The sequence below is a fragment of the Malaclemys terrapin genome, chromosome 3, assembly GCF_027887155.1.
Source record: "Malaclemys terrapin pileata isolate rMalTer1 chromosome 3, rMalTer1.hap1, whole genome shotgun sequence".
Taxonomy (NCBI): domain Eukaryota; kingdom Metazoa; phylum Chordata; order Testudines; family Emydidae; genus Malaclemys; species Malaclemys terrapin.
Window position 1 is genome coordinate 146,906,198 of NC_071507.1, and position 8,491 is coordinate 146,914,688.

Consider the following 8,491-nt stretch of genomic DNA (forward strand, 5'->3'; position numbering starts at 1 on the left):
GGACTACAGTGGGAGAATATTTCAGCCCTATGACGGTAAATCACCTGCCTCAAGTCTGGCAGCCCCAAGCCAATAGGATTTCTGGTTGCTGGCATCTGAACTGTCCTCTAGATCAGTGGTTCTGGGTCCAGGGAGGGCGTGAGCAGGTTTCAGGGCGCCCGCCAGGCAGGGCCAGCATTAGACTCGCTGGGGCCCAGGGTAGAAAGCAGAAGCCTCACATAGGGCTGAAGCCCGGGGCCCTCAGCCCTTCCACCTGTGGCAGAAGCTGGAGCCTGAGCGGGGGGGGGGGGGGGGGAAGGGGCTGTGGCATAGGGCCATGGAAAATTGGCCTGCTTGGTACCCTTCCCCCAATGCCAGAACTGACTTATATGCACAAAAACAATTGTTGGGACAGGTGGGCCCTGGAGTTTTTACAGCATGTTTGAGGGGTGGGGAGGCTCAGAAAGAAAAAGGTTGAGAACCCCTGCTCTAGAGCAGTGTTTCTCAACCTATTTACCATTGTAGGCCACATATGTGGCTCTCTATTAGGGATGCAAAACAGTAAACAGTTAGTCTTACAGGTTAATACTTAACCACCCTAATCATTAACCCCAGCCATGCTGGCCAGGGCGATGCCAGCCCCAGGGTGGCCAGCCAGAGTGGCCCTAGCCCAAGCAATTAACCAACATAATTTTAATAGTTAAAGAAATGAATGGTTTAAAACAATATTTACATCCCTACTCTCTATGGGTTATGTGTGCCACATCTACACTATATACTACCTGTAAGGCTCTGAAGACATCACATGGGCTGCAGCTGTGTGCTGACTGGGCTACAAGTGGCCCACAATTTGAGAACCACTGCTCTAGCGCAGTGGTCTTCAAAGTGGGGTACGCAAGAGGATCCTTCAGGGTGCATGGCCGGAGGAGTGCTGCCGGAGCAGCGCCACTTCAGCAGTGGATTTTTCACGCACCCAAGTAAGGTAGTGATACCAAAGTAAGTGTGAAGTATAGATCTGGCCTCAGGGGGACTAGCAGTCAGAGTGAGGAGTCAGATGAAAAGGAGTGAGCTACAAAGCTAAAAAAGGCCCATATCATCAAAACTGCAACACTGAATGCATCCAGTTTGACTGGAAAAGATCTCCCTATTCTGTGACAACAGGAAACACAGCAAAGGGCTTAGATTACAAACTGTTCTACACATATGCTAAAAGGGGCATATCAGAGTCAGGGTGGTAGTGAGAAGAGAGTTGAGGAAGAAGGTCTTCAAAGTTATTAAAGTGACAGACTGATATCTGTATGAGTCCAAGTTAAAGTGTCTGTCATTTGCAATATCACTATATGCATCTCAACAAGGCTCTGATTAAGAGTTCCCACCAAGATATACAGGCACAAGCAGACACAGCAAAATGAAGCATATTATACCACTTTTCTGTCAAAAACTATGTATTTCTAGGCACAATAGAACAGCATTACCCAGAACAGGACAGATACAGCCCTAAACAGTTTGGGCTCAGGATAGCCATGGGACCATTTCATTTGTCATGAATTGTTGCTACAAAGTTGAGGTCCTTTTGTTCAGCATTTGTACAGCATATAGCACAACGGTCCACCCCTAGGGTTCCTATGTGCTACACAATACAAATAATAAAGAGCAGGACTCCGATTTGTACAGTGGGATGGGAGGCGTGGATACGGGCCGGGGAGACCCAAGGACTAGCCCTACATCACAGCCTTCTTGTTGTATCAGAGACGACGCCAGTTGCAGCCCTGATATAACGGTTGTAAGTTACAGTCGGGGCTCTGCAGTCAGCGCCCGGTCTCTGCCCCCCGGCAGAGCCCAAAGGGAGGCCGCTACGGCTCAAGCTGGTGACAGCGGGCGAGCCGACAAGCAGCGCTAGGCGTCTGCGCGGGTCTGGGGCGTTAAAGGCGCCGTTCGCCACGTTGGTTTCCCAGGTGCTGCGCGGGTGGCCCGCAGCCAGTCCCCCGCCACCGGGGAGGAGAACCGCGGTGCGCAAACAGGCCTCGCTCCAGACACCGGGCCCCATAGACACTCTCGTCCCTCGGCAGTCCCTGCCACCCCCAGCCCCGGACCCGGTCCCCGCGGGCAGCAAGAGCCGTTGGGGGAGCTGCACTCACCGCCAGGCGGGCTGCTGCGAGGCCGCTGCGCCGCGGCAGGAGGTTATGAGCGGAGGACCTGCGGCAGAGGAAACGGCGCGCCGCCGCGCTCTGTGTTTGAATATCGTCACCGCCCAACAAGCCGGCCTCGGATTGGCGGGTTCGGCTCCAGCGTGCAGCTAGAGCTTAGTTCCGATTGGACAAGAGGCTCTTTGAGCCGCTCCTTCGTCCCACCCCCTACTAGACAGAAGAAGCCCCAGCGGAAAAGTTGGAATCAACCAGTCTCCTTCCGCTGCTCCAGGGCCCCCCGCTATGGCACACCGCGTCCGAGCGCTGCCTCGTCTCCCTCCGCTTCAGTTAGGCCCGTGGCGCGGGCGCCGCCCGCCGTCCACCTCGAGGCAGCCGCACGCCGACTCTGCCTGCTGAAGTGCTGCTTTCAGCCCGGCCAGCGCCTCTCTGCTGGAGGCCGGGCTAAGGCACTTGGACCCCTGTGGGTATGCAGCCTTAGTCACACGCTGCAGAAACAGCCACGTGACTCCTCCCCCTCACCACCTGAAAGGTTCATTAAATACAGGGAGTAAAGGGGATATTATGCAAGGTGGGTTGTTCACCAGAGGTAGCTCATCATGCCACAGTAACTTGATTGCTTCCCTTGAGGCAATAACCTGGATCATAGAAGATTAGGCTTGGAAGAGTCCTCAGGAGGTCATCTAGTCCAACCCCAACTAAATCATCCCATTCAGGGCTTTGTCAAGCTGGGCCTTAAAAACCTCTAAGGATAGAGATTCCACCACCTCTCTAGGTAACCCATTCCAGTGAAATAGTATTTTCTAATATCCAACCTAGACCTCCCCCACTGCAACTTGAGACCATTGCTCCTTGTTCTGTCATCTGCCACCACTGAGAACAGCCTAGCTGCATCCTCTTTGGAACTCCCCTTCAGGTAGTTGAAGGCAACTACCAAATCCCCCCTCACTCTTCTCTTCTGCAGACTAAATAACCCCAGTTCCCTCAGCCTCTCCTCCTAAGTCATGGTCCCCAGCCCTCTAATCATTTTCGTTGTTTATTTTTAGTTGAGGGAAGTGCAGTAGAGCTGATGTAATCAGACTTCACTAAAGCATTTGATCAAGTACCACAGGGGAAGGTATTACAGTAGTTAGAGAAGATGAGGATCAGTACGAGCATCACCAGGGGGATAAGGAACTAGAAGGTTTTGTTAGTCTCTAAGGTGCCACAAGTACTCCTGTTCTTCTTTTTTAAGGAACTAGAAGAAGATAAGGCATACAGGTTGTGCTGAATGGTGAACTGTTGAACTGGAGGGTGGTTACTAGTGGAGTTCCTCAAGGATTGGTCTTAAAACCAATCTTACTCAATATTTATGTTAATGACCGTGGCACAAGAAGAAAGTGTGTGCTAATGAAATTTGCTGATTATACAAAGTTGAGGGGCATCATCAATACAGAGGAGGATTGGATAATTAAATAGGAAGATCTGGGTGACCTTGAAGAAAGGAATGATGAAAATGGGATGAAATTCAGTTGTATAAAGTGCAAGGTCATGCGCTTAGGGGCTAATAATAAGAATTTCTGCTATAATCTGGGAGGCTCATCTGTTCATTTGGAAGCAACAGTGAAGGAGAGAGACCTGGGTGTGTGGGTTGATCACAGGATGACCACGAGCCACCATTGTGATGTTTCTGATCCTAGGATGTGTCCGGTGAAACATTTCCAGAATAGAGAAGTATTAATGCTATTGTACAAGGCCCTGGTAAGACATAATTTGGAAAAGTGTGTACAATTCCTGGTCACCCATGTTCAAGAAAGATTAATTCAAACTGGAACAAGTGCAGAAAAGAGCTTCTAAGATGATGAGGGCAGTGGAGGGTCTCTATTATGAGAGAAAACTGGAAGAGTTTGGCGCATTTAATCTAGCAAAAAGAAGGCTGGGAGGGGATATAATTGTTCTTTATAAATACATAAGGGAGCGGGGGTAAACACCAGGGATGGTGAAGTGCTGCTTAAGCTAAAGGAAAATGTTGGCACAAGAACAAATGTGTATAAACTGGCCATGAACAAATTCAGACTGAAAATTAGGTTTCTAACCATCAGAGAAGTGAGATTCTGGAACAGCTGCCAAATAGTTGTTGGGGTAAACAATTAGTTTAAGAGAGCTGCACAGATTTATGAGTGGGATTGTATGACAGAGTTTCTTGTGAGGGCTCAGCAGCTCTATTGGTCCCTTCCAGTTCACGTCTTATGTTCCTAAAAGTTCAGGGGTCAGGAAGGGATTTTGTTTCCCATCAGTGTATTCTGGCTGTTTTTTTCATCTCCTTCCTCTGAAGCATGAGAGCTGTTCACAGTTTATCAGCGTTTGTGCAATGTGCCCAGCCATTGATGGCGTCATTATCAGCCAGGGGGAGAGCCCGTGGCTCACCAGTGAAATGTCAGTGGGCACTCGTCAAGAATATGCAATATAGTCTGAAGTTGACCGCAGCTGCATCACAGGTCATTAGAAAAACTGCATTTAAAGAGATTGGCCACACAGTTGCCATGTCCTGTTCAAAACCGGTTCAGAGGTAACCACAGGTGCAGTAAAAAAATGAGGAGTACTTGTGGCACCTTAGACTAACAAATTTATTTGGGCATAAGATTTCGTGGGCTAAAACCCACTTCATTGGATGCATACAGTGGAAAATACAGTAGGAAGATATATATACACAGAGAACATGAAAAAATGGGTGTTGCCATACCAACTGTAACGAGACTAATTAAATAAGGTGGGCTATTATCAGCAGGAGAAAAAAAACTTTTGTAGTGGCACCTCAAAACCTGGTGGACAGGTGGTTGGGTCAGTGATGAGAGAGTGATTAATGACTGTCATTGCTGACCACTCGTTGCTTCAAGCAGATTTCACCATTATGTCCTGTGGAGGCATAGATGACTATAAAGGGTGTCTAGAAGACAGGCAAGCTCGTGGGTGATTGAAGAGTGCTGTGTACAAAGGCAGGTCACTATTCTCACAGATCTTGGACAGCAGCATGACAGAGGTTTATGACATGACAGAGGCAAATATGGGGCAGTGCTATGTTACTAAATGTCGGTAGCTGTGGCAACAGAGTTGCCTGTAAAGTCCCCATAACAATATGCATTGCTTTGTTAAGCTCTACATCAACTGGCCTTGTGTGAGGTGAGTGACATCAGACAGGAGCACAATATTCTGCTGTTGAATAGCAGATGGCAAGGGCTGATTTTCTAAGTATCCATGTGCTTGTACCCAGGTTGAACCAGCCAATTTTCTGAGCCAGTTGTTCCGAGTCCTGACTTTGGCTGCTATCTTCCTCAAGTACGTTAATGATCTATCCAATGTCACACCTAGGTGAACCGGGTTTGGTTCATGCTACATGTGGTGGCCATTGAGAAAAACTTTTAACTCGTGGCTTATGCTTGCATTATGCAGATGAAATACACTAAAAATGGTCTTGGAAAAGCTTGGCTGCTGGTGCCATCAACTACAATAGTTTGCCATCGGCTTCCTATCATCGTTTAAGACCTTGTCAATTTCTGAGAAAGACTGAGCATGGTAGCTGCAATAGATCTCGTCAGCATAGATAAACTTGTGCAAGAGTGTAGCTGGCAGGTCATTGATGTACACATTGAACGGTATCCATGAAACAATGGCGCCTTGAGGAAGGCCATTGATCTGACACTTCCAAGAGCTGCATCAGTTGCCCATGTGTACTCTAAATCGCCGGTTGTGGAGAAAGAGCTCTACTACTTCAACCACCTAACGCGGGACAACTTAAGAGAGTTTAAACAAAAGATAATTGTGACAAACTGTGTTGTAGGTGGCGGTCAAATCCAAGAAGTCGGCTCCCATCTTTAGATTTTGTTGAAAGCGGTTTTTGATAAAGGTGGTCAAGGCCAGAACTTGATCACATGTGCTGCATCCTTTCCTGAACCCTGCCTGCTCAACCTGCAAAACATCGTCCCAATCTAGAGCGATTCGTTGGAGAATTAAATGCTCAAATACCTTGAAACACACCCACGACTGAAGATGCTGGACAGATGGTCCAGCACTCTAAGGGGAACCAAGCATTCTCTTCCTTTTTTATGTGCTTAATTGTCTGGTTCTTGCTCACATGCTCAAGATCTAACTCATCCCCATATGTGGGGGTTGGGAAGGAATTTCATCTGCGGTCAAATAGAAAGTGACTTTGGATTTTTTTTTATTTTATTTTTTTGCCTTCCTCTGCAGCATGAGGTGGAGGTCACTTGACAGGATTATCTGGGCATATCTCATTTAATCAATTCTTTGCCATTACAGGGGCCTCAGGCATTGGTGCACGTCAGTCCCTCCTATTCTCTGCCTGTGGCACATAATAGTTTAGTTACCTGTGGGCTGCAATACTTTGATCTAATTTTGGTTGTTGGGTTTAGCTTGTGGGTGGTGGTGGCCTGTGATTTACAAGGAGATCAAACTAGATGATCTGGTTGTCCCTTCTGGTCTTAAACTTTCATGTGATGGGGACTGACCAGTCCCGTGGCTGTAAAGGGAAATTGTGCTTCACCAGGCTGCTAGAGTTATCTGAGCTCAGCAACAAATGAGCATCACAAACTCTCCAGATTATAGGGCGAGTCTCACAAAATTTGGTGTCTTTCTTAAAGCCTGAACTCCCAGACTTATGGAATTAGGTGAGAATCTCATTTTACATTTAAAAAAATTGAGTGCTGCATATTCACACTCATGGAATGTTCAGGCACAGCCAAGAGGGGGTGTGCGAATATGCAGAGGTCACAAAACGAACTCTGGTTGCAGTTGAATAACCATCATTTTCTAACAAGGCTGAAAGTTAACTCCTTATTCCCAGCTCCTTATTCATGGTTCCCAGTTTTTTATTTAAGCACCATTTATAAAATGGTACGTAAGTGGATGTGACATATATCAGCATATTGCTCAGGAATAACGCTTCAGGTTGGATGGTGACCTATCCCAGCTTCTTTAGAACAGCCTAATGGTTGCAGGGCTATGTCATTAGGGGTAACCCAATTAGTATTTTGTCAAGTGAAAGCCCAGTTCCCTAGTTAAATAATTATTAAATAAGTAATATTTAATTACTAATGTAACTTGTTCTAAAATTCAATCACTTATTGGGGTGAAATTACTAAAAATTTAATCTTTCGCTGATTTTTTTAAAAAGTTTGGTCTTTTGAATAAGGAACTCAGAGCAACAAATAAGGAAATGGGAATAAGGAACCAACTTCAGCCTTGTCATTTACTACTTTCAGGGATGCAGAGGAAAACAAACCCTTTAAGGTAAAAATTAATTACTTTGTTATGTTTTATGTATGTTGTATGAACATCTCACAAAATCAGGCTGCTGATCTGTTAAAAACTGCACTTAAAGTCCTGAGTATGTTAGATAGCTGGCATGTCAGACATGAGGCTGACAGTGGAAACTGACCTCCTGCCTTTGATGGGATCTACACTAAAGACTTTTGGTGGCATAGCTGTATGGGTCAGGGACGTGAAGAGGTGTGATCCAAGACCGATGTACCTATGCTAGCAGAAGTTCCTAGTGTAGATGCAGCTATTCTGACAAAACTGTGGTTTTACTAGTACAGCTTTTCATTTGTTGGGAATGGTTTTACTATACTGGCATAAAGCTCAGCTTTGCCAGTATGATATACTGGTATACTAAAGTACTTCTAGAGTAGACACGGCATTAGTTGGTTGTAAGTGTAATTGAATAGCAGTTAAACTGCATACTAAATATTTCGGGTAATGCGTGTAGCTAATTAGTCATGGGCATTCTTGACAAAGTAACAGACTGCATGGGCAAATCATCCATTTCTTCTGTCATTCAGACATGTTTACAAAGAAACAGCTCGGCAGCTAGTTTACATTTTCACTCTTAGATCACACTTTCCAGTCAGTTACTGTGTTAGAAGATAGACATGGAATGATATATTTCCCTCTCTACTGCATGTCATTTCAGAAATTTGTTGATTGGGACACCCCCCACCCTCCCCCCATTGAAGCCCCAAAACAGGAGTCAAAATAGAAAATTAGTCTGTCATATATAAAGAAAAAGGTGATTAGAATGGACTGGTTACCTGACAGCTCCATGTTTTTTAGGCTGCTTTACGTCAGTAACTGACTACTTGGCATAGGAGGCAGTAGGAGGGGAATAGGAGTGGACTGCATGGTGGGAAGAAAGAGAAAAATAGGGCAATAGCAAGTGCTGGCATATAAGTGAACAGTAATTGGAAGGGAGAGGATCAGCCGTGGGAAGGCTGGAGCTGCTGTTCTATTTTGCTGTTCCCTCCAGTAAGTTACCCGCTATCAAATGATCATTCCTGTGCCAAACTATCCTTTGGAGGAGGAATGGACTGTTG

General features: G+C 46.2%; 1 protein-coding gene across 1 annotated transcript in view; it reads right to left on the reverse strand.

The window, feature by feature from the left end:
• Window positions 1-2,210, reverse strand: part of TTK (TTK protein kinase) — a 98,493-nt gene extending 96,283 nt beyond the window's left edge. The window contains exon 1 of the mRNA XM_054021397.1: window positions 2,118-2,210. The gene's annotated coding sequence lies outside the window, so the exon portion shown is untranslated. The remainder of the gene's footprint in view (window positions 1-2,117) is intronic.
• Window positions 2,211-8,491: the final 6,281 nt, after the last annotated feature.